The sequence below is a fragment of the Parus major genome, chromosome 1 (assembly GCF_001522545.3).
Source record: "Parus major isolate Abel chromosome 1, Parus_major1.1, whole genome shotgun sequence".
In the NCBI taxonomy this organism is placed as follows: domain Eukaryota; kingdom Metazoa; phylum Chordata; class Aves; order Passeriformes; family Paridae; genus Parus; species Parus major.
Window position 1 is genome coordinate 111482596 of NC_031768.1, and position 26349 is coordinate 111508944.

Consider the following 26349-nt stretch of genomic DNA (forward strand, 5'->3'; position numbering starts at 1 on the left):
GTTCCAGTAGCAGTGTTGGCTTTGCCAGGTTACACATCCCATAAGTCTGATGGAATTCACTGCACATGATGTATCCAACTACACAGGCAGGAAAAAAATTAACTTCTGAAGCTCTGGTTGGGATTTTTGTTCTTGTGAAAAGTAAGAATCCTGTTTGTTTGGACTCTGAGTGAGTGTTTACAGAGGTGCGTAAAGGCAGAGTTCTGAAAAGCCAACAGGCACAAACGTCACTGAATCAACCTCTGAAATACAAAGTCAGAGTCTCAGGGAAACTAGGAGTTAACCCAAGCTCTCTCCCTCTCAAAGAAGCCAAAGGGTCCTGTCTTTTCTCTGGAACATGAAGGTTGTTGTGGCATCTTTATTCCCTACTGTCACATGGGAAAGAAGCTCCAAGCCTCCCAGTTGGAAGGCAGCAGAAATAGCTCCATAAGCAATTTGAATCCAGGTTGCTTTCTGGAGATTTCATTCCACTCTTTGATTCGTCACTCACCCTCACACCTGACATCTCTCGACACAGACCTGAAGGTTTAATGTCACTATACCCAGAGCTCTCACCTCAGTTCAGCTGCCATTATTTCCTGTTTTTTTTCTTTTTTTTTTCCGATCCTGTTTACCCACAGAAAATGTTTGGGGTTTTTTTAACAAACAAAACCCCCACAAACACAAATACTAATTTTTTTTTTTTTTTTTTTCCGATCCTGTTTACCCACAGAAAATGTTTGGGGTTTTTTTAACAAACAAAACCCCCACAAACACAAATACTAACAAACAAACCCACCCCAACCCAAACAAACAAACAAACCCCAAAACAATAAATTTCCAAAAAGCATTTCTATTACTGAATCTTTTAACAGACAAAATCTCCCCTCTGAGAAGAAAATATTATCTTAAGATTTTTTGCTATCATGGAAGGAGCTATTAAGATTGGAAAAGGTCTTGAAAACATTCAGATTTTAGAGAAACATGTCTCCTGTTATAAAAGTGTTTCGATCACAAGTCAGTTTAAGGCCAGACTTCTCATTTTTAGGAGCTGTGAAGAAATAAGCCACACCATGCTGTTATCTTTCTCTTCAAGAAATCCCTCCAGAACCCATTTAGCTTATACTTGTTAAATCCCCCGGTTGTAAAAGGAATGTAAACTTAACTGCAGTGTTGCTGTGAGGTGTTTCTAGACTGCAACACTCGATCAGTTACACAGATAACTTACTACATCCTTACTTTATCCCATTCTTGGATATTTTTCCACCATCCTACTAGAGGTTTTCCACATTAACCTCCCCATTAAGGAAGCCAGGATAGCAGTGAGGATGGCATCACACCTAATAGGATTGTCCAGCACCAAGTTAGAGGACAAATATGTTACAAAGACGCAGGGAATATTGAGTCTCGTAAAAAGAAAAAAGCTAAGGAATGATCTCATTACAGACTGCAGCAACTTGAAAGGCAGTAAACACAAACTCTCCTCACTAACAGCAGATGGTGTAAGAAGAAAAAACAGCCACAAAACATGTCTTGAGAAATTCAGGTTAGGTATGTGGCAGAATTCTACCCACTATAAGTACTGAAATATGCTGTCTGGAGGGGCTGTTGTATCTCCAACCTCAGATTCCACCATCCAAAACCAAAGCTGCTGACCTGATAGAACCTTATCCTGCACTGAGCAGGAGACTGGATGGAGTAAGTGGCCTCCTGGCAACTCTCCTAAACAACATTTTAATTTGTCTCTGGTAATCTACATCTCTGAAAATAAGACACATTTCAGTACAACATTTTAATGAAGATTCCAAGTGAAAAGTAGATTCTGATTTACGACATTCTGCAGCCTGACTCATAACCAACACTGTTACCCATCAGTCATAGCTGAATTAACTTAAACCAACTTAATTCACTATAATGCTTTTGTTGATATCAATGAAGTCTGAACAGGCACTAATTAAAGAATTAGAGGTCAAAATCTACCTTTAACATTCCAAGATAAACAACTGATATAGGATACTGATTCCTACCTTTCTACTCAGAAAGTGGAACATATAAACCCAGACTTCCAATTTAGAAACTAAGTTTCAGCTACTGCAAACAGGAACTTTCCTCTAGATTTAAGACATTCACTTTGGGGTTAGGCTTTTATTTTGTTTAAAAACAGGAACATAGAGCAATTAAATTATTTTTTTTCCCCCCAGAGTCCAACTAAAATCAATTGTCAGGCTCTTGAGGAAGGATGGTGTTGACTGCCCCTCCTTGTCTACTGCAAGAGCACACAAGCCACATCTCAGCACAGCACTCATCCACAGACAGCCAGCAACCAAATCACTCTGCGTGTCTCAGCTGCCCTTTGGGGCCTCGGGAAACCCAACAGCTGGAAATAAAGTTTAAGTAATCGCAGCTAGGCAGGAGAAACCAACCCACAGATGAAACGGAGTAAAACTCTGAGATTTCATCACCTTATTACGTCCAAGATGGTATCTACACACAGTGCAGAGAGCCCTTACAAGCACATAGCCTTCACTGAGCTCCACTCTAATTAAAAGCAGAATGTGAGTACAAAAACATGAGTTTCACCGTAGCACCTTCTCCTCCAAACACCAAACCAAGGGCACCAAGAACCGAAACACGGGCTGCTGGCCGAGCTCTGGAGCCGGATGGTTCATCCCAAGGAACCCAGAGCAGCTGCCCAAACCGGAGGCGGGAGGTGCGGGCCAGCATCCCGGTGCCCGCCGCAGGGACATCGCCACCTGCCGGGACACAGAGCGGGGACGGGCGGCGGGATGGGGCTTGGGAGGCGGGATGGGGCTCGAAAAGAGGGATATAGGGCTTGAAAAGAGGGATACAGGGTTTGGCAAGCGGGGAATGCTGCGCTCGGAGCGAGCCGGGCTGTGCTGTGCGGACTGAGCCCCCGCCGCCGGGGCAGGACACCGACATCCCCGCTGGGCACGGCGTTATCGGGGACGCTGTCCCAGCTCCCCGCCAAGCCTGTGACCCTCCCGCAGGGCAGGGAGAGACAGCGAGGCGGTTCGTGCTCCCACCACACTCCTCATCATCATCACTATCATCATTACGATGGCACGGTGCCGTGCCCCTGTGTGTCCCGCAGGGTCCCCAGGCCGCCTGAGGGGGCCGGAGCGGGCAGGCGGAGGCCTTTGGCTCCCGGCACCGCCCGCCGCCAGCCTTGCGAGCCGCTCCGGGCCAGATAAAGCGGGCGAAATTAGGAAATTACTTAGCACAACCCTCAGGCTGTGTTCACAAAGAAGTCTAAAAGACTGGGGGAAGAGGGAAATGAAGCAACGCGTCTCCTGCCTTGAAACATCGTGCGCGTCTCGCTCCTTCACCCTGCACAGCCATCAGTGCCCTTCGTGCTCACTTCCCAATTCCTTTTAAAAGCACTTTATAACGCAGCAAACTTCTTCTAAAACTACAGTCATCTCACACCGAATACTCACAGGTATTTGGGAGAAAAAGAAAGAAAATCCAGAATAAACTACCTGCCCAAACTACTGAGACCATAAATGTAACCACAGCAAAGCTATCAGGAGCAAACATTTATGGGCATTGTTAACTGGAGACGGGACTTGCTTGTCTTGTGGACTTAATGTTATAAAAACAACCTTAAAACCGACTGCAGTGTGCCCCTATGATAAATAATATTGTATTTCATGACAGTCTCTTTATTTACTTTTTTTCTGTTCTGGTTTATGTAAATAAATTCAGCACAAAAGAATAAAACTATGAAGCAAGCATTTCTTTAAAAAATGAAGAATACCTCACGGCGATGAGATGGTTTGAGAGAACTTCTCACAAATGGCCTGGATTTATGCTGACAGAAATAAAATTCTGCTCATGAGGAGAATGATGTTACTTCTACAATTTGAAAGTTAAAAAGGAAAACTGGAAGCTTAAGTATCTGCATTTCCAATTTTAAATAAGATCTTTATTTAACTCTTGGAACAAAAGCCAAAACTTGCTCTTTCCTTTTTTTTTCCTTTTTATTTGAAACCACAGAAAACTGATATCCAACTTTCAGCAACTTTATTAACAGTAAATAGAAGGACTGATGAGGCTAATGAAATACAGGGAGAGTGCCCATATTTTTCATTACAAAATACTGTATAAGTACATTGCCCTTATTGTACTTTTTCTTCTTCTTGTTATAATTATTTTTTAAATTGAAATCTCATAATTTGAAGTAACATAGTAAAAAGGTAGAAAAAAAAGAAAAGCCTCCTTCCCTTAATAATAATGACTGAAACTAGCACAGTTGCTACTTTAGATCAACTTAAAAGCTGTTTTAAAAATGTACCAAAACACAGCACCATTATGATCACATTGAGTTTTTCAAAAGAATGCAATGCAGAGTACAATAATCAGAAAAACACATCTTAGGAATATTACAGTGCTACACATTTTAAAAAGGAAGGCATTTCTCTCTGGTAACAGTTCCTAACAAGACCAGGGATGCATAAAATTCTGAAGTAATATGTTTAATCTCTTTTTTTTTCCCCTAAGCATTTCCCTTCTTTCTTTAGTCAACTCCACTTAAGGTTTTTTTTTATTTAAACTTCCCTTTTAAATGCATGCTTAATGCAAGCAGCAGAAGACAGTGCACAGATGAAACTCAACTCAAAGCCAGCTAAAATACACCAAAAATACACTGTCATCGACTACTCACACACTGCTTCTGAAAATATCAACAAAATTCACATTCATTCAAAATCAGTGATGAATCTAATATTCACAGAATTAACATATTTATCTGTCCTATCTCATAGCTTTATATTGCTACAAGAAATATCTATCAGAAAGCAGAAAATAGTACAGTACAAATAATTTTCCTTTTAATAATTCAAATTAAACCCACAAACTGAAGCAACCACCACTGCAGTCTGATTCAAGGCTTTGACTATGAATGAAGAGACTTAAAAAAATTCAAAAATCGGGCAGATTTTTAATTTGTTTCTCTCCAAAGTAAAATCATCACTTTACAGCAGAACATCCAGGGAATTTTATTCCAGCAGGAAGAAAACAAGAAGTCTAAAAATGAGAAGCAGAACATGCTTGATTACAGAAAACTCAAGGTAACAGAAAAAACCTATGAAAGCTCTTATTTTTAAAATTTTCACTATTTTGAAAAAAGGAGAATCAAGTGAAACAAATACACTTTCATTGTACCCCAAAAGCACATACTGAAGTGAAAAAAATGAGCCTATTAACCAAAAAAAAATGATTTTCTCCATCAGCCAGCCACTCACTGTAAGACAAAACAAAGTCTATGAATCACAAAACCAGGTTCCCAAGTGGTTCATTTGATTTGCAATCGTCACAATAGTCTGCCTGCATTTCAGACATGATGCACAAATTGTGGAAGGCAGGGTAACAGTACAAAGTTGTAAGGAGACCAGAACTCAGGCAAAACAGATAAATCTTGATTTTAACAGAACACACTGTTTTAAGAAGTACTAAGGAAATTCCACTGCTAATGGATAGGAAAAAGAAAGTATATAGCATAACATGATTGTTTTCATTTTTAAAACAAGGACTTATTTTTTTTATTTTACAGATATATTTGTAAGTTTCAGACTTCTGTCTCATACCAATTGTTTGATATCACTGTGTTCACTTTGAAACTCATTTTCACAACTACTTAATGATTTCAGCAACACTGCCCACTTTATACACAGTACTGCTTAGAAATTGTCAAGTTTGGTGTCAGACAAGAAATGAACACAGGCTAAGATGTCAATCAGCATCAAAAAAAGCTCTAAAATGAGGCGTTTGATAAATTTTTGTATTTTTGTTGGCCAGTTTTGAGGGGTTTTGGCAGCTTAGCTGCCCTGAGATTCCGCAGTGGTGTGAAAATGTGAGACTTGTGCAAAGAAAAACTTTGCATGTGCCCAGCTGAAGGGAAGGCTGAAGCATGACACAAGGAAACCCAGTGGCACTAAGAACCTACTAAAAAAAACCAAACTCAAACCTTCCACAGAACAGGATGCAATTAACAGCAAGACACAAAGCTGCAGGGAAACAAACCTCGTGGAAATACTTATTATTCTTCAAAACATCTTCTGCATTAACAGAGAAACTTTCCAGTCACAGTGGCCTGAGAAACTGATTTTTGAAGGACATTTATTTGAGAGCACCTTCATCAGAGCCAGGATGTACCCTGCACAAACTCTCCTCTACCTTCACCTAGTCACAAAGGACATCCAAATGCTTATGTAAGTCAGGTTCTTCTGTAGTCACTCTGTCCATGATATCCCACAAAAAGAAAAGACCCAAAAGTTTTTATAGAGACACACATTAGCCAACTATTGAAAGCAGAACAAATGAAACCAAGGAGGCTGCCAGCAGCCTGGGTAGGCAGCAATGCAGCCTAATGTGACAAACTACTTTCAGGCTTTTGAAATATAAGAAAGGAGGCATTTTCCTCACTTTTGCTTGGATTTATTTTTTTTATTCTAACCCAATTTTTGGTTGATGGAAAAGCTCTCATTAATCTCAGTCACTCGGGCTCTAGCCTGCCCAGCACAGCACCAACTATTACAGGGGCAGGGAGTGTTACCCTTCTCTCCTCAAATACTGATGAATCAGTTTCCATTACTGAGATGATCAGCTTGATTTGTTCAAATGACCATCAGAGTGGCCACTAAGAAAAAGCCAAGTTATCCACACCAGACTTCAAACTACTTGCCCAAAAGTTTAAGGTACTGAGTATGGCCAGCTCTCAAAGAAATCCAACATTTCTGAAGAAACTCAAAAATTTAGAAAGATGTCAAGATCAAAGACAGAATCGTTATTTTTGCAATTTGTTTTTTAAATTTTGCCTACATTTTTGCTAACTTTAGCCATGTACAGAACTCATTGAGTTCTGATATTTGATATTTATTTTTTTTTCTTAGAGTTCTTTCTGCTGTGGTTTGTTTTTCCCGACTTGGTTTGGTTTCTTTTTTTAACAATTATCTTTTACGTGACAGTAAAAAAATGCCACAGCATTCCCTTCTCTAGCTACAACAAAAACAAAATAAGAGTGATTTCTCTGTTACTTTTCTACTGACTACACGAAGAAAACATGACCAAAAATTTCAAGTCCAAAACTTTGACTAATAAACACGTAAAGATTGAGTCTACAAGCTGCATGCCTGCAGAACGATAGATTGAGATTATGTTATTAATGTATTTTTTTTTCCAAACGTCATGAAAAAAAAACACAGAGCAGGAGTCAAATATATCTTTCTCCCTAAAAAAAAATATGCTGAAACCAATACAATTCCTCCCATGAATATGCAGAGTGGGATTTAGACTGTAATCCTTTTGTCCTGTATGAATTATCCATCACATTTCTATTGTATATTATTAAAGTGACTTGCTTTATCCTCCCAACCCCCACATCTGTGCTGCTGTAATTTATGTGAATTACGGTTAATGATCATTTGCATTATGCTTAATCAGCATATCAATAATATACTCTGCACAGAGTAAGTAGCTCTTCTTTCTTTCCCTTTTAATGAAACCTATAGAAATGGAGCTGGGGTTTGACTGATTGGCATGACAAAAAGGTTGCCTGGGCAGGTGCTGGGGATGGTGGCACAGGACAGGGGCCTTGTGGCTGCTGCCAATCATGCTCAAGCATCAGCAAAACCTGCTATTATATTTTTAAATTCTTGTTCCTCGCTATCTGGAGGGGCCAATGCTTTGTGCTGACGGGGTTTTAATGAGCTTGACCAGATCAGTGTTCCTGGAGCCAAGGCTGTGGCTGTATGGGATGGTTCAAGGAGAGATCACATTCTTCCAGGGTGATATTACTCACCAGAGCCTAAACCACTGCCATTACAGTGTGCTCATGTGGGACACACAAACCCCTGAATACAAATGAGCTACAAACATTAACATGAATATTCAGGAATTTCTGGAAAGCTATTATTACATATGCCCAAGTCGAGGGCAACTTAAAGGAATAAAGAACCACCCTTGAATGCTGTAAACAAGAGCAAATCAATTTGGGTCATCTTGCCAGAAATGAATCAATAGTATCATGTATCAACAGGATAAAATTATTAAGCTAGTAAGAGCGTTTTTTAAATGCTTCAGTTAAATTATTTTTAAAAACTCTGTAAGTCACCAGCTTTGGTATACTGACATTTAGGTGAACACTACTGCATGCTCAAGAGGAACTGGCACAACACCAATATCCTCATTTGTGAGTCACAGCCTCCAGTGCAGCTCTATCAGCTTTACCTTGTAAATCACTGCTCTGTTATTAGCAATCTTTCAATATGATGTGACATCTTTATTATAATGTTTTTCCACTGAAGTTTAAGTTCATATTTTAGTTAGCTCACAGACAGACACAGCCATATTTACCAGGTTTAATTAATTGACTATAAATAAAGGGCTGTAAGAAGAAGGCGCCTCTCTCACACGATGTTCAAGTTGTCACCATTTCACAGCAAAATGCCAATTGGGATAGGATAAACATTGTTATTTCTATACTTTACATTTGTATTTCAATATGCAAGCTTAAAATTTCAAGGTATTTTGAAGACTACAGTCTAGAGCCTCAGTTCTCTTCCAAAAACAGTCACAGCATATGATCTACATTAATTTACTGCCATGCGATTTTTAACTAAGAATTTCATTAACTTGTAAGAACATCAGTGAAATTCCATGATTTACTTTGGCTTCGATATCCGAGGATATGGCAGAAAATAGGAACAGCATGTACAAACACACGCAAACAACAACTTGGGCTGGATTTACCTGACAAAAACTTGCAGAAGCCAATAAAATTGGCCTTGACAGATCTGGGGGCCCTTTTTGGTGGGGTAATGCAGCACATCTGTTTTCCTTATAGCCCCCATGATACCCTGCATCATTCCCTACCAACTGCTTTAGGCATCCAAGGCAGCAGAGACACAGCTGCAGGGAGCAGAGCAGCAGCAGATCTGCACAGCTGCAAGGAGCTGAACAGAGCAGGAGAGCAAAGCAGAGGAGCAGCGGGAGCTGGGAGAGAAAGGCTTCACAAAAAAAAAATAAAATAACTGCAAGTGAAAACGAAAAAAAAACAACCTGATGAGCTAGAAATTGCTGGAGAGTTCCCTCTTGGACATCCTGTTTAAAGACATTTCTTGTTGGGAAAAGTCAGCAGAAAAAGCCACTAGGAAGAAACCTGAAACCTCTTCCCACTTCTTTCCCATGAGAATGGAACAATTTTATCCAGAGACACAGAGAGAGATCCATGCATAAACTCAAAAAATGAACCAAACCTTCATCCTTAAATACTGCTGAACACCTGCATAATGCTTAATATCAAGAAGGCACAACTTGAACATTAGCAAGGGAATCCCATGAGGCAGAGATGCAAAGGCATTGTTAACACTGATTCTGTAAAAGTGATAAAGGTGAATCAACAGCTTGCCCAAAGCTACAAAAAAACTGGAAGAACAGCAAAAGAAAGTCTCACAGGTGCTTTCTTTCAGCAAAGACTTGATGGCTCAGCCTTCTCTGAGAGCAAGGGTAGCTCTGGACACAGGGTTCAACTACCAAGTGGGTATTTTTGTGTTTGGGGAAGCAGAATGCAGGAATGCAAGAATCATCCTGCATATCTACATGATGTAATGCAGAAAGAGAGCGATGGGATGTTCCTACACACAAACACACATTCCACAGAGACATGGAGGTGGGGAGTGAACACGTACCAGCACCACTAGACAGATAGGCACTATTTAGTCATCAATCTCATGTTATTTTAAAAAAGAGTCTGCTGGCAAAAAACTATGTACAAATGATGGAATTAGCAAACTGGAAATTTCCAATTTATTAGCAAATTTCCAATTAATTAGCAAATTAGAAATTAGCAAACTTCCAGAAAGTTGGAAAACACAGGTGCTTTAAGACTGCACTTCTAAATCTTCCAATAGAATCCCTGGTTTCTTTACATCTGGATACAAGATCAACATACAGATTAGATCTGGATACAAGATCTGGATACAAAACAACCACCAACCACCTCCAGAACATTATTTAGACATTTCTTTGGTAATACTTTAACTCATAACTTGAACAGTTCAGCAACAATTCAGCACAAAAGCTACAAACAAGTACTTACATCAGTTGCTTGTGCCCACACATTTTTCACCTTCCACTACTTCCATCTGAACAAATTAGCAAGTAACACCATGAAGCAGAGCCATGATCTCTTTTAGACATACACTTTCTGATAGAGAAGGAGCAGCAGCTAAAGAGAACTTTTTGCCCAGTGTACCTCTTGCTTTCGTGTTTCTCCCCTAGGAATGAGCTCTTCCTGGGGTTTACCTGCAATGGGATGCATGCTCTAAAGAGAAGGCCCCTCAGCTATGTAAGCCATATTTTGCAAGTTCAGAGCAGATTATTTTTGAAGCTCCAAGGCCCAGCCTTATTGCACGGTGTCCTCTGAAGAGGAAACAATGTTTAAATAGCACAGTGGTCTGTAGCAGCACTTTCCCATTTCACACTCTAGTGAACTCACCCCATGTGACGGGTAGGAGATCCAGCCCAGCTCGCCTTGAATTGTTTTTGAATCCAGCAGATTAACTACAAAAGAAGACATAAGGAAGAAGAGTGAGTTTTGCTTGCCTCTGCCCAGTTAACCTCAGTTATCCATACCCAGAGCTGTGTTTATTTGATGACCCTGTGAGCAGCTGATTTGTTCAGGTGGCCTGGCAGTGAAGCTGCACAGAAGAAAAAGACAAAAGAAAAGGATCGTCTTGTTTAGCTTAAAGCACTGTGAACAGCAGAGAGGGCAACTTCTGAAAACCAGAAAACTGATAAAAAACAAACAATGGATCACTGGCTAAATTAATTGCAGTGGGGGGTGGGAACAGAACTCTTCTATCAGCTGCACAAACCGCAGCGTTTTCCCCTCGGATGCCTGAAATTTGGGTCACTGCATCTAACTGAAATGGTGAGATCTGAATATTTAAATCATTATTTGATTAAAGGCATGAATTTGGCATCTATAATTTTCTCAGAATACAGGAATAAATAATGAAAGCTGATTAAAGTCCTTCCTGCAGTTTTTTCTTGCTTCTGATCCAATTTGTTCTCAAATTGCCTTGCAGTAGTGTTTTCTAAATGTCATGTGTAACACATTAGATACAAAAGTAATTATTTACCATGTTACAAGTTCAGACAAACCTACTTTTAAAGAGGGCCATCAATTGATTGCTCATCTTGATGTTACCTTTTTTTTTGAGCCAGCAATAATTTTCACTGTGAGAAGGAAGATTTTATTTGTAAACAGTCAGACAGGCATTTTCCAGTCAATCAAACTCAGTGGGTTTATAACTATTTTTAGACACAATGGGCATTTAAAATAAATACATACACCCAAATTAAAGGATATTCCTCTTTTGGCATTTATTTGTTTCCTACAAGCACAAAAATAAATTCTTTTCCTCATCTTGGCCATACAGTCTCCAAGTGCTTGATCACACACTTCCCTAAATAACCATTTATCAACCTGAAGCAGAACAGATGAATTTATACAAAATACTGTATATAAAAAAATATACAAACTAATATAAACTAATATATAAACTAATGAAGTCTTAATACTCAGCATGGCAACAACTGTAATATCAATTATCTGCAATCTGGTCTTACTTTTGTTGGGTGTGTTCATCACCCTGCACACCTTCCTTTATTTTTTTTTTTCCCTTCAGTATGGAAATTAATGATAATGAGAAATGAAATAAATCTCAGCATATGCTAGGACATTTTAACACCTGACAATAACAGATCTTTTACAAGTGGCCACTGGAGAAACTTCATCTTCTGTTTGTTAACCTGAAGGGTTGTCACTGTCACCAGAACCAGATGGCCTGAACATTGGTGCTCCAAGAAAACAGAAGAATAGGAAGTAAAAAATGAGGGAGAATATCTGTGAATCAGCTGAGTTAAGCTATTTGTATTATTTCACCATTCTCCTTTTAACTGCTGTTCAATTTTGGACACCACTTGAAAAAAAAACAAAGAGAGCTCTGAAGGCATTATTTTTATTCTTAATTAGGATGTACAGAAGGAGACATGGGTATACAGTATTAGAAATAAGACTCTGCTAAGAAGAACCATAAATAAACATATTTTCTACATTTGTGTGCACACATATTTGTGTTGTGTATGCACTGCTACACTGCCATGATTGAGCTCCTCTGGATCTATGTGGGAAAAATATTTCCCCCTGCAGTTATACTCCCCTTTAAAAGAAAGCAATAGTATTGTTTTATCTACATCAATAAACAAAATATTTTTACTAATCTTACAGAAAGAACATAATTCAGTTCTACATATTTCTTAGCTCTGAATCAGGTCCTCAATCACGTACACAAGGAAAAATCAGTCAGTCCTTTATTGAGTGCACAGGGCCCAAGGCAGGCTACTCTGCAGCAAGGTTTGCATCCATAAAAAGAAAACAGAAAAAAAAATTCAAAAGGAAAAAAATGCACTTCTCGTTTTTAGTTAGAAATTCCCACAGATTGTGGATCTCCTGGGATGAGACAGATCTGTTTGCCGTGCATCTGCACGGCACAGTGCTGAAGGAAGAGTGACTCCTGAGGAAAATCACCTGGCAAGAAGTGGCTGAGGCAAATCACTCAGGAGCAAAGTAAGTGATGTATTTATTCCTTCAGAACGAGCGTCTTGAAAAGATGATTGCAGCCACTCTGAAATTGATGAATTCAGTCCAAACTCATCAGTTTCATCTGCAAAACATATCCAGGCAATGGACACACAGCCTGGGTGTAGCTTCCCATCTCTAGACCTGCCCAGCAGGTCCAGCTTGCCCTCACAGGCATCACAACAGGACATGGGTGACAATTAAATATTCAGTGTCCCCCACGACAGGCAGGTGCTTCAGCCATAGGGCATCATCAGGATCAAATCTATGAAGTTAGGAATAATTTTTCAGCTCCTCTCCTTCATTCCACTTTCCTAATCTCCTTCAGACTGGAACCACTACTTTTCCATGCTCAAACCTGTTTCACTACATTTTAGATGTTCTTACAAGGGAGGTTTCCACACTGGCTGCAGGAGGCTTCTGCTTCAGATGTGTGTCATGCTGCTCTTTAATAGGATCTAAAATGCAAAAAAAATACTTCCTTTCAAGTAGTAACCTGAAAAAAAAAACTTCCTCTTCCTGATAAAAGCTTTTAGAACACTCATTTTCCCTGTGACATCAAGGGAGTTGCACACCTTGATAGAGAGGAAACAATAATGCAGAATTTAGAAGATGCAATCCTGGTGTCTAGACAAAAATGACTGGGAGAAGCAATGGCACATTTTGTCATTGTATGTCCTACCACTACATATTAATCTGGAAACTGGAGGACAAAACAGCATTTCCCTATACTAAGACATAAGAACCACATAAAGAATGGGTTAGAAATTCATGGTCTAATTTTTTTATTTTTTTTTTTCATGAATTTGGACGGTTAGGTGAAAAGCAAAAATGTAAAACTTCACACAAGCACTTGATTCCTACATTAACTCATTACAACTTCTTTCAATCCTGATAGATCCTTCAGTGTAACAAAATAAAAACACTTGGTCAGGTCCATTTTGTGAACCAGTTCAGGAAGTGTTTCATGAAGATGTACTCAGTCAGATCTTCACTGGCAGGCATTTTCCAGTGTGACCATCATTTGTTTCTCCACATACTGTTAAAGTTAAATGAAAGCCAATACCTAAATAACCCACAAATGCCTACACATTTACTAAATGAAAGAATTTTATGAATTTCTTAATAACTCATTTGGTCTCCTTATACCAGAGCTCCTCTTGCAAAACTGTGTGACCATCGCTCAGTTGTTTCCTATAAAAATCTCTGAGGTTGACCAGCCAGTTACCAGGGGTAACTCTTAAAAAAGCTGAACAGTTTCATTGCTATTGACAATTCTTTCCAACAGAACGCCTTGGAAAGGATTCCTGGTTGTGCCGAGGAGACAGAGAGGAGCTCTCATAAAGCAACTTTAAGTAAATAAATAAAGTGCTGTCTGACTATCTCAGTGTCCTGCATTGGTTCCCATCATGTAATTAACTTGATTTAAAGCCAGTGGTAATTCTAAAGGAGAACTTACTGGTACTAAGATGAGCAACTCTGAAAATCAGTGATTTGGTCCTCCTGTACAACAGCCCTGCTCACCACACTACACTGCAGTATTTCTGCCAATGCAGCACACCCCTAAAATGCCAATTAAGAACATGTTCTCTTTCTAGAGACTTTCTCCTGCCTGATTCTCATGGCCTTCCCCACGCCCAGCCACAAGAGAAAGCATTATCAGCTCCCTCCATGTGGATTTCCAGGGGGTAAAACAAATCTCCTTCCAGAACTGGAGTAGGGATGTGGATGTGAAACACAAAGCTCCCTCACTCTCCCCCTCATGGCATCAAGCAGAGGATGAATGGAGGCTTGAGTGGAATATGACACTCGTGCTACCAGAAACTGCTTCCAGATTTGGGAGTGATGGTCCAGGGCTCACTAACAGCATGTTTCATCAGGAGTGATGGCAGGGAAAGAAAAGAACCCTAAAACTAACGTGATTCCTGAACACTGTCAGAAAGCTGCAGCATTTCCAGAAACATGTGGAGTAATAACTGCTACAATGAACAGAATACAATTTAAATACCTCCCACAAGAAGGAAAATAAACAAACAAATCCTGTGCCAGGTAGAATCACTGTGGGATTCCCCTCACTGCTGAAGAAATGAGGAAAGCCTGGTAGGAGACACTATCCTGCAACTTGCAGTATTTAGAGAGCCACCTATAAACAACTTCACCAGTGGAAAGCATTTCCAAATTGTCTTCTTTACAAAGAAAATACAGAGCAATAGCCAATGTCAAAAGATGTATGAAATATTTTTTCTTCAGCTAATTAACATTTTTCATTAATATTTAAAAAAAAAAAAATCATTAAAAAAACCCTCATACCACTATGTCGTCTTCTCTCATTTGGCAACAAACTTTGAGTTTAGAAATACCCTGGTCAGTTATTAAAAAAATGCCAACAAATGGTAAAAAAAATAATATTTTCTATGCAGCCAAAAAAAAAAAAAAGTCTAATTGAAATGTATCATACAATCCCAAGCAGCAAGAAAATACTCTGTGGCAGAAAGTCAGCCAGAACTTGGTTTTGGTGGGACAGAGCGGAGTCAGCGCAAAGCCTGACATACATTTTTGGAATGGTGAACCCTTCCCAGCAAAGGGGGCTTGTACCTGTATTTTCATCCACCTATGAGCACAGATCTGAGTCTTCCCAACCCTCCACTGCCCCAGCAGTGGCAGCAGATCATCTTTGTGTCTTGGATTATTCTGAGGCTAGAACCAACATTTCTAGACGGGCAGGCCAAACTCAGGCAAGGCCAAAGTTGCACCTTGATGCAATTTCAGTTTCCAGCTAGGAATGAGCTATCACGCTGATGTTGCCAAAACCATGCTGAAACCAGACCAAGAAACCTTTGGGAAGGGACAAAAAATAAAAAAGGGTGTCCAGCAGTGAAGCCTGCTTTTAAGTAGCCTGATTTGCTGTTTGCTCAATAATAAAAGTCAAGCTTCCCGTGATTTTACGGTCCTGCATTTCCCCTCAAATATTTTAGTGAAGATGTTAGCAGCTGCTCAGAAGAAAATGATCTAAAAACAGCCAGCAGAACTTTGCAGGACCTACCCAACCCACATGCCAACAGTTTGGCCCATGCACTGAAGAACTCTTTCCCAAAGCTGAGATTTCTGCTGCAGCCCAAAGCCAGGCTGCAGTCCCGAGAGAGCCACAGCCCTGTGAGGGCTGCACTGAGCTGGGACACTGCACATGGTTTTGTGCAGAACATCCCAAATTTGGCAACTGTCACGTTCAGTCTGTGGTCACACTGCTGACTGAAGCACTCCACCAGGGTGGGGGCAAGGGATGAACAAGGAAACAAAAACCAAAATGAGTTAAAAAACAGTTGCTGGAATACTGAACTGCAGGAATCTTCAGGAAAGACTGGAAAGACCAAGCCTCCATTATTTTCATTTAAACATTTAGTAAAAACTTTCCAAAATTAAGAGGTTTTGTTACAAATATCAGATGTAAAGACATAAAAACTAGTAAAGTACGTCAAATTACCCTAGAGATTATTGCTTCTGCAGAACATAAAAGCTTCCACCATCAATTCAGATGATTTGGAAAATTCTAATTTTATGGCAGCTTCCTGCAGTTTTTGAAGAGGAAGAATTTAATTTTCCTCCTCCCAGATTTTACTTTTCTTATTAAACACACTCCCCAAGAGTGTCTGAGGCCAGATTTAGATACCTCAACTTTTCCTACAGCTGAAAAAGAAGAAACAGCCAAAGCAGCAACCCCTCACTGTAGGTTTCTCTCAGAAGGCTGCCATGAAGGAGGGAATGCAAGATAGCAATCAGCAACGCAGGAATGCCTATAAATAAAAACATCACCTCCACTCCATGCTAAGTGGAAGCTCTCCAGTGGTCTTCCTCCTTTTGCCAAGTATGGACCCTGTCTGTGGAAAAGGGACAACCATCCATCCATTCTCAGTGATGAACACAGGCAGAACAGATTTTTATTTGTTTTTTATTACTTTGAAACATGAGCATTCTCTTGATATTGTTAAAGTGGCACAAAGCTCAATTTCCAAGTATGCAAAAACATATGACTGGTGGTGGGCTGGAATGCACTGTTTATCAAAGGGGCCTAATAAGGTTTCGGTTTTATTAGGCTATTTCCTGTAAGTTGATATGTGCCAGTTCTTTTCATTAGGACAAGGATATAAAAATTAAAAATGGATTAACCTAATGGGTTCCAAATTGCTGTGTCGCCTTCGCTTCTTTGCATGTTTTTTTTTAAACAGCTCCAATTGGTCCTTTTCCAGTGCCTCCTACAAAAAGCAAGAGGCAGAAAGCTTCAGGATACCTGAATTAGAGTTTAGCTGAACTCACATTCAAATACAAATCCTACAGATCTCATTCCATTCCACCACTCTGACATTAAATCTGATATCACCGAGGCACTGTGTTAAATATGCAAATGCAAAATGGGGGCTACTGTGTTGAAAGGGAGTTTAAATTCCCTTCAAAACCCAAGGTTTTTTTCCTCTGTCTCAGAGTTAAAGAAGAAAACCCAGAAACTACGGATGAGATTGAGTTACCTAAACCCTGCCAATCCCTGCCTTTTATCGGCCCAGAATAGAAGAGGGTCTCTTGTAGGATGTGTCATATTTGTCAGTCCCACCGGGTGCCCAAACCCTGAGGCACATAAAATGGCACCACATGATATGTCTAGCCAAAACTCAGCAGCAAACATTATTCAAATCATTTTTGTAAGTTCTATAGCACTTCTCAGAAAGGTTTAACCACACTGCACATCTAACTCTTTAAGTCTACATTCCCTTGGAAAAAAAAGGAAAAAAAAAAAAAAGTAATTTCCAGTATTCACTAGTTTTACAGAATTGAGCTCTCTGAAGGTCTGGTAGATTTGGAGCATGACAAAGATCTCCCATGGGAAGACTTTTAGGAGCTTAAAGGGAAAAATAAATGTTGAATCAGTGTCCAAGTTCGCTTAAGGTAAGCTGAGAAGTCCAAACCTACTATGAGACACTCAGTTTCTCAAATTCTAGACACCAAAAAGTGTCACAGAAAAGACTCTTGGGCACACACAACACCCACAACTAAAAGTTCCAAGGTTCCCACAAATTTTACTGCAGTTCAAACATATTCAAGGTCCTTAAATCAACAAAATCCACAGCAAATGATCAATACCCCTTTGGAGGACAGAAATTTTTGAGACAGGGACCAGAGCGTAAGTCCAGGAAATGACTATTCATTTGTTAAAAAGGCTGTGATATCCCTCAAGTGAATCAACTGGCAGCATGCCATAACTCAGAAAAAAATTTTGCTTTTAAGGAACTCCCTGTGTGGGGCACAGGAAAAAAAAATAAAATAAAGAGACTTAGGTTGGGCTTGGTTTAGTTTTTTTTTTTTTTTCTAAGATTAAAGCAAAGAAGTCAACAATCATAAAACAATTCTGAGAATCCTAAAGCACTACATTTGGAAATCCACATACTCAAGTGTGCCCTGGTAATTTTTGTCAAGCTTTTCTTCTCTACCTCCATGAATAAAGATCTCCAGCTTCCATGGAATGCTTGGGTCCTTACATGGCTGCCTCACAAATAAAATAAACCCACAGAGCAAATGACTCAACACCATGGTGCAAGTTGCAGGAGTAAAATGCCAATAGCGTAAGAAATCTCCTCAAATGTCATGCTGAGAAAATCAAGATGCTGAACCCATCTTTATTTTCCAATACAGTGATGTCACCAACATGATATTTTCATTGTTTGCCAGGTTAACAGAATTTATGGAGGTAATTAATGCAGAACATGTGTGCTGAGCTATCCATATGAAAAATGGAATTGCCCCGACTTCATTTGCTGCCTTTGCAACCAAAACCCCACTAATATCTTTTTTCACTATTTCCATATGTGAGAAACACAAATATTTATAACAAAGGTAAATGACTAAATGACTGCTCTATTCCCATCTACCCACTATGAAAGACACTTTCATACCCCTGTCTTCTGCTTATTCTTCACCACCTTACCACAAAGGGCTTGGGTTTCCATTCTATTCCACAAACTAAGTATTTTCCTCACGCCTCTTCTCCAGCATTTCTTTCATTGGTTTGCATGGAAAACTTCTGTTCCAATTTCTTGAACACCCTCTGTCTAGCTCTAGCCCATCTTTCAGGAAAGGCAATAGTATTAAACATTTAACTCCTTTCTTTTGTCTTTTCTTTTGGGCATCTACAGGGTCAAAGCATCCCCTCACTTTGGTAATCAGCTTTTACTAAAAAGAGGACTGGAGACACAGTTCTCAAAATGAGAAAAAGATTATCTTTGCCTTCACCTCTTTCTACTGAATGTTGATTTCTGGACGGGACAGAAAAAAAGGCACAGCATGAGAAGAAGGATGGGCAGGTGGGCTGGGAATAAAGAACCCGATGAGCTTCCCTACAGCTGGGTTTTCTCTGGAGAGTTTGGGTGAGCACAGAACATTTTCCACAGCTGGAACCACGTACTCCAGGAAGGCTGAACACTCCAGCTAGGACATTTGTTCTCTGAGGTAAATCACAGGAGAAAAGTTTTTGCAGTTTTGCAGTCCACCTCAGAATCTGTCTCAAGATAAAGGCCTCAAATCAGTTTTCTCCATGAATATTAAAGCTGGGCAGACATAACTTGCCTTGCTTTTCTTTATTTTTTTGCTTTTTTTTTTTAAAGAAAGCACTGTCAGAGCAAGATTAAATAGAATGGTAAAAATGCCTCTACCCTTTCTTAACTGCAGCCTCTGTTGAAATTCACCACTGGTAAATCAGAGTCACAAAGCTTACTAATGTAAACAAAGCTCAGACTTTCAGGGAGGCACGGAATTTCTTAATTTGTGCTTTGCTCACTGTTCAGATCCCTGTCAGGGCTGAATTCTGGGTTCCTGATTTTGTCAGTAATCAGAGCAAGTCTGGATTTTTTTTTAATATTCAGATCCAATTTACTTCATCTCCGGCTACTTATTCTCTTCCTTTAATCCTTCTCTCCCCCTCCAAAATGGATCGCTCAAAAAGCCTTCCCTCTTTAAAAAAATTCAAGAACAAACCCCCTCTAGCTGTCTTCTAACTTCTCAGCAACTAAATTAAGCAATCCCATGTCACTTGTTGTTATTCTTTACTGCACAAAATTTGTGGGAAGCCTACCACAGAACAAAATATGGTTTTTTGCTTTAATTGTAATTTATTTAAAGAATAACTTATCATTCTAGATTTTCTACAAACCCCTCAATTTCTAGGCACCAATTTAAAAGTTTAAGATTTTAATTCCTGTCCTCTAATGTGAGGCAGCTATACATAAGCAGGTTTAATTATTGTTTAAAAAAAAACCAAAAACAATGCCATGCAAATCTTTCAATTCAAATATAGATATAAAAACATTATGAGAAACCAGCTGGAAATAAAAAAAAAAAGAAAAGCACCATTCCCACACCATATTACACTAAACTGCCCTGACTGAATCTTAACATTCAACCTATTGTTCTCTTAATTGCTAGCAAGTTTCAACTACTGTTCGTTTTAGTCTGCTATTCTTCTTTCATCAATATTTTTCCAGTAGATTAATGGGATTTTCCTCCATATTTTGCCTGAAACAGCAGGACACAGTAGTTAAATGAACAAAAAAAAAAAAAAAAAAGAGAGTGGTACAAACGTTTCTGCTTACAACATGTCTGATTTAATAACATCTCTGCAAATTTAAGGCTTTACATGCTGATGTTTCACTCTGGCTCCCCGTTACTATCGCAGACTGGAACTTTTCTGTCACCATCCCAAGGTTTCTTTCAGGCAGGATTATCTTTATTTCTACATCTCTATTTCTTTTATTCATTCACTGCAGAAATTTGAAAATTGAAAGGAACTTTCAGTGTAAGGGACTGAATTTTAATCTTGCATCTGCTTCACACTGCAAAATGAGAACTTGCACTTGGATTTAGCAAGCGCCTAAGAATCTAAAAAACACAAGACTACTGCTGGGGAATACAATCCTAAGCCCACAAATTGCTACCACACTCTTTTTCCAAAATTACACTCCTGGGAGTTCATATCTAATCTTTGGAATTAACCTATTTTTGTTTAAAAGTTTTAGTTCTCGTTTAGAACAGTTTAAATTTTTTTTTATTTTTTTTTTTTTAAAAGCTACTGCTCCAAAGTGTTCACAGCTATAAGGGTTACCCCACTGTGGTGAATTTTTCAGAAAAACAATCATTTAACAGTAGTCAGATGCTTTTGTGAACTAAAAATTCTGCTATTTCACTCTATCATTTCTTATTACAAGTCTTTTCCTCTTCGACAATACATTTTCAGCAATGCTTCAACAAATCTAACACTGAAAAAAAAAATAAAAAAAAGTTTCATTCCAGAAAAGCACTCTTTGGATGCTGGAATTATGTTTTAGAAAGGCAGGGGGTTAGGGAAAGCCCTCTGCCCCACCTCTGGAGATTTATCTAACATCTCTGGAAACATCCAATTTTGCACCTTAGGGTATCAAAATTACCTTCTGGGTTTCAATACCAGCTCCACTGAGCTTTGAACTTCACTACCAGTAAAGGCATAATTATTGCTCCAGTTACTTATTTATTTTTATTTTCTTCCACAGAAAAATCAAAGACCAGCTCCAAAGCTACACGAGTTACAGGTATCTTATGGCACTAACTCAGGCTCTGCATAAAACTCCACAAACAGGACTGTGGTATTTGCTAACAGCTCTGTAGTGACCCTCACTGGTGATAAAATCCAGAGCTCTGAAAATGAGAAAATGAACACCTGCATCTGTATTTCTAAACTTTCATCAAGTGGGGATTACAAGAACAAGAGCAATTATAGACATTTTCCTAGAGGAAAACTCACAAGTTCTCCAAAAGAATCAAAAAAAGTAAGTATACTAATAGCAATTTACCTAACTCCAGCAGAGAATAATTTAGAAAAATAAAAATTAAAACTAATTTGTACATCCTCCCAGCTGGGAATGAAAAATTTAAGTTCAGTCAGAAGGCACTCCTGATTTGCAAAGCTTTTGTGTAAACAACTGTTAAACTTGGTGTGCCTGTTATCTGTTTCATGCTTGCCCATCTGGTGGTGCCTTTTTGCTCAGGGTACAGAAGAGTTCTGACCCATTTCCCTGCCCTGAGTGCTTCACTGGGCAGCAAATACGTTGTGTCCAAATTAACTGCAAAAAGAATTAATTGCTGTGTCAAATTTGCACATCTCTGTGTTTCATCACTGGCTTTAAGTTTGCTATAGCCAAGAGAGAGGTTTTTATCTTTTTAAGTACACTATGCTGAAATAGCAGTAAGTCAAGAAAAAGCCCAGTGACAAACAGTAAAGAAAACAACTTATTCCACATGTTACAGTCTACTACCAAAAACATTGTCAGAAAATGATGCACTTACCCAACTTCTCCTGGTTTTAAAACCATCATGTGAATTTTAAAACATTTATTTCTTTTATTTATTTAAGCATTTATTATTTGTCTAATTATACACCTTAGGATTAAGCACAGAAGCTCTGAGTAAGACACAGCTGTATGAAAAACAGTCCTCTAGCCCCCCATGACTGAGCTTTCTGAAACTGAATTTTAAAAGGTACCACATTCAGACTTCTAAACCTACTTTTAACTTCTTCTGCAGATAAACACTCAATTGCAAGCCAGGGGCAGCAGCAGGAATAGTGTCACGAGAAATGAAGACTTACCCTGACCTAATGATACATGACACAGAGCAAAGTAAGATTTGCAAAAAGCATTTCCCCCTTCTGATTCTATTGAGAAGTTCCCAGTATTCAGTCAGCCTTTCCCAAAATCACGTGCAAGACTCGGGCAAGAATTTTGTTCCATGTGCAAGCAGCACATTTTTCAAAACCACACCAAGAGCTGTCACTACTACAAAGGCACAGTAAACTGTCTTTAGCAATTTTAAGTGTTAACAGAGACCAGCTCAGATAAAAATGGTGCATTTAATTGTGTGGTTCTGCAAAGTTCTGAGATGGTAATCAATGCTCGAAAGATGAAACTGCGGCTCCAAATCCAATACAGACTGAAAAGAGAGGCTGATTGGAACCTTCTTACTGTAAACCCAAAACAGGCACTGCTTGAAGCCAAGTACTGTAAGCAGATTTCCCGTATTGATCTTTTGGTAGCTGTGTTCACAAGAAATTAATTTTATGCTAGATTGAGAGGTTACAAGAAGTTTCCTGTCTGCACAGTCAAAATATTATTGAAGCAATTCAGGTTGTCAGTAAAAGCTTAAACAAATTTGCTGATAATCCTGTTAATGACCTAGGTCAAGTGTTAACTGTTGTGGGTTATAAAACAGTGAAATTAAGGTGGCTGGTACCCTCAGGCAGGCAATATAGTTACAGAAGAGACTGAGGAGAAATTATTAAATTAAAAAAACGACAGAACTCATTCAATTTCTTGACACCACAGAAATTATTCAGAAAGAGAATCACATCCTTCTAAGGGAAAGGACACACAGTCCTCATCAAGCAGAGAATATCCAGCAGAGTGGAACAGGAGAACCTGTGGTTTTTGTGCACCTATAGGGTTCAGTCTGCAAACTCCAAATTGGGAAAGTTGGATGTTAAATCTTCCTGACATTTTCCTGCCTCGCAGAAAACACAGATAAATTTGAGCTTCAGAGAACCTCCTTCAGCTCCCGTGATTGTGTAGATTTCTCACGAGCACGGCAAGAGAGTGTGAATACAAACTCAGGGGAAAGTTTTACTTTATATCCAGGAAAAAACCCTAAATAAAATTTCTCTGGGATGAAGCAAATTAAGAAAATCTCAAGCTCTCCAAGAAAAAGACAAAAAAGGAATGTATTGAGCACCACAAAGTGCAGTAAGCCAGCAGTTCAGTCCCTCTTTCATCCTTCTCTCCCTTCATCTCATCCAGTTCCACTGTAATATTACTGCCAACAGTCATCAGTTTTAATATTAATTGCAAATTTTAAGTGAAGGTGGATTTAAAAAATAAGAAAAATAATTATTTCAAGTCAAATAAATGTAGGAGCTGTTTCTCTGATAGCTCTGCCCACACTCTTGTTACGTGCCCACTGCAACATTTACATCCCCTAGAAGTTAGACTAAGCTGTACAAACACACCAAAAATTAGTTCCATCCGTTGTTAAAATAATTTATGGGGAGAATTTCAACAGTAGCTTTAATATAAAATGTAAGGAAAAAGATAGACATTTTTATTTACATGCCTACATGAAAAAATGCTGTCCAAAATATGTATTTTTTAATTTTCAGTGGTGGAAAAAGGAAACTCTTCTAAATACTTCAGAGAAATGTAGAAATATCTATTTCTAGTTTTGGGAGAAAATTTATGGAAACAACAGAAATGTAAATGAAGTGGTTAGAAAAAGATTATTTAATAGAGAAAAACATCGTCTTCTGACACGATTCAAAGCTGCACACTAACACTTGTTCATCAAATTAGTGGGCCAGCAAATTATAAGAATTAAGATTTCTAAACTCACATGATCAATCCATAGAGTGTAAATATATAAAAGGATTACTGAGCTTTCCTAAATGGGGGTTAAAAAAAAAATATTAAAAAGCCCTTAAAAGTTTATCTCTTTTTTTTTAAAAGAAACTGTCAGTATTCCTGTTTTTGAAAAGCACAGCAAAACATACTCAAAAAAATAAAAAGCCACTCAAAAGCAGGTTACTCTCCTGTAACTCCATTTTTACCGTTGTTTTCACTACTGATTTTGCAAATATTGCTCATCTTGTACAAGCTCTTGAAGCTGAGAGGAGAGAAGGGAGGCAGCATTTGCTGAAAGCTGACTTGGACAAGTGTACTTAACATGCATTCCGTATGACACCCATATTTTCCCTCCTTTCTCAATTCTCAGCGCCAGTGACTCGAAACAAAGACACAAAAAGTGGGGGTGTTTTTTTGCAAACTGGAATGCTCCAGCATCTTTCTGGTGTAGTCACTCTCAGTTTGCAGAATGTGTCTGCCTGCCACTGCCATGGAGGCAGAGCTGCTCCGCTGACTGACAGAACCACAACCATTCCCCAAGAGCTCTTAATAAGACAGCAGTAACCCCTATTCACACTCTTGCTTTCATTTCTGAAAATGATTTTTGAGAGGTGACAATATTTTCAAAGTAGCTTCTGTCCGGAGGTTTAAAAGTGACTGTTGAAAGCGCACTCATTTAAAAAAATCTATTAAAGCACTGCATACAAAACAAATTTACATGAGACATACAAACACATGACACACTGCTCATCTTGTATAATGGTACTGTAATTATTTCCTAGCAATGAACCCAACTGATTAAAGACTACCCAGGACTTGTAAAGTTTGCACCCTTCCTTATTTATTTTTACTGTATTTCTTTTTGCTTCCAGAAATCATTTAAAGTTGTTATCTCACTGCCTTATTGCACAAGCATGCAGAATATTAATAAGTACATCAGCGTTATTTGTAAGAGAGAAATAATTGCTCTGACAGGTTTCAGAGCTTCTTGACACAACCATCCACCTCAAGCAGGTGCGAGTTTTACATGGTTGTTCGGTGCTAGAAGTTCTTCACAACCTTTGCCCTCTAGATTTTATCCCTAAAGATAATTACACTGGACATCCTGGTCATGCCGAGTGCCTTCAATGTGCAAGCAAGCAAAATCTCCATTTCTTTTTTTTGTTTCCTAATAGAAAAAGGACAGGGGTGTTTTAGGGGATTTTTTTTTCAAGTATTTCAATCACTTTCTCAGTGTCTGGTTGTCACTATTTTTTTTTTAATTTTTTTTTTTTTTCTGAAACCTAGCCTGGGTTTTCAACAAATGTCATCTTAGAAATTACCACAGCAAAGGAAAATAAACCACTCACTCTTTTTTCCCGGGAAATTTACACACATTCACAAACACACACAACTTCAACACATCGACACACATCCGATACAAACACGATCTGATACAACAAATCCGCTAGGGAACCAGGAGGAGGTTTCACAGCGGAGCAAGCTTCTTTTGCGTATTAATTAAAAGTTTCGAAAGACAGGACGACTAACGCAACCACCACGCCTGCAGATGGAGAAAAGGCTGGGAGTTACCAGCGGGCTGAGGGTGGCGGTGGCACCGGGGGCTGGGGCACCTGCCGAGGCTGGGGCTGCGGCTCCGCCGGGGCTGCGCTTCCCCTCCCCGCGGTGCCAGCTCGCCCGGGGCTGCGCCTCCCGGCTGCCCATCACTGCCGGGGGCCGGGGCGCCACGGGCTGCCTTAGCCAACTTTGCTCGGGGGAGGGTAGGGCGGCTGCTTGCCCGCCTATCCCCAGCCATCCATCCAGCCATCCATCCAGCCATCCATCCATCCTTCCATCCATCCTTCCAGCCATCCTTCCAGCCATCCACCCAGCCATCCCCCGCACGGCGATGAGCGCGGCCGCGCTGTGCCAGGGCGATCCCCGCGCTCCCGGGGCGAGGAGCCGCTGCCGCACGGGACCACCCTAACGGGGAGCGGGATGAGGGAGGAATAACGGGGAAAAAAAAATACAAATTTAAATATTAAAAGAAAAAAAAAAAGGGGGGAGGGGGGGGAGAAGAAAAATAAATAGAAAAAGGGGGGAATAGCGGAAAGGAAGAACGAGGATGAAACGGGTCACCCGGCCGTGCCGCGGCTCACCTTCGTTGCCGGGGCGGGCGCTCAGACGGCCGGCAGCGCCGAGCGCGGCGCGGAGCAGCAGCAGCAGCAGCGGCAGCAGCAGCAGCAGCGGCGGCGGCGGTGGCGGCAGGCG

At 39.6% G+C, this 26349-nt stretch overlaps 1 protein-coding gene across 1 annotated transcript in view; it reads right to left on the reverse strand.

The window, feature by feature from the left end:
- Positions 1-26342, reverse strand: part of EPHA3 (EPH receptor A3) — a 176963-nt gene extending 150621 nt beyond the window's left edge. The window contains exons 1-2 of the mRNA XM_019007610.2: positions 26238-26342; positions 10496-10560 (exon numbers count right to left, since the gene is read on the reverse strand). The gene's annotated coding sequence lies outside the window, so the exon portion shown is untranslated. The remainder of the gene's footprint in view (positions 1-10495; positions 10561-26237) is intronic.
- Between the last annotated feature and the right edge of the window lie 7 nt (positions 26343-26349).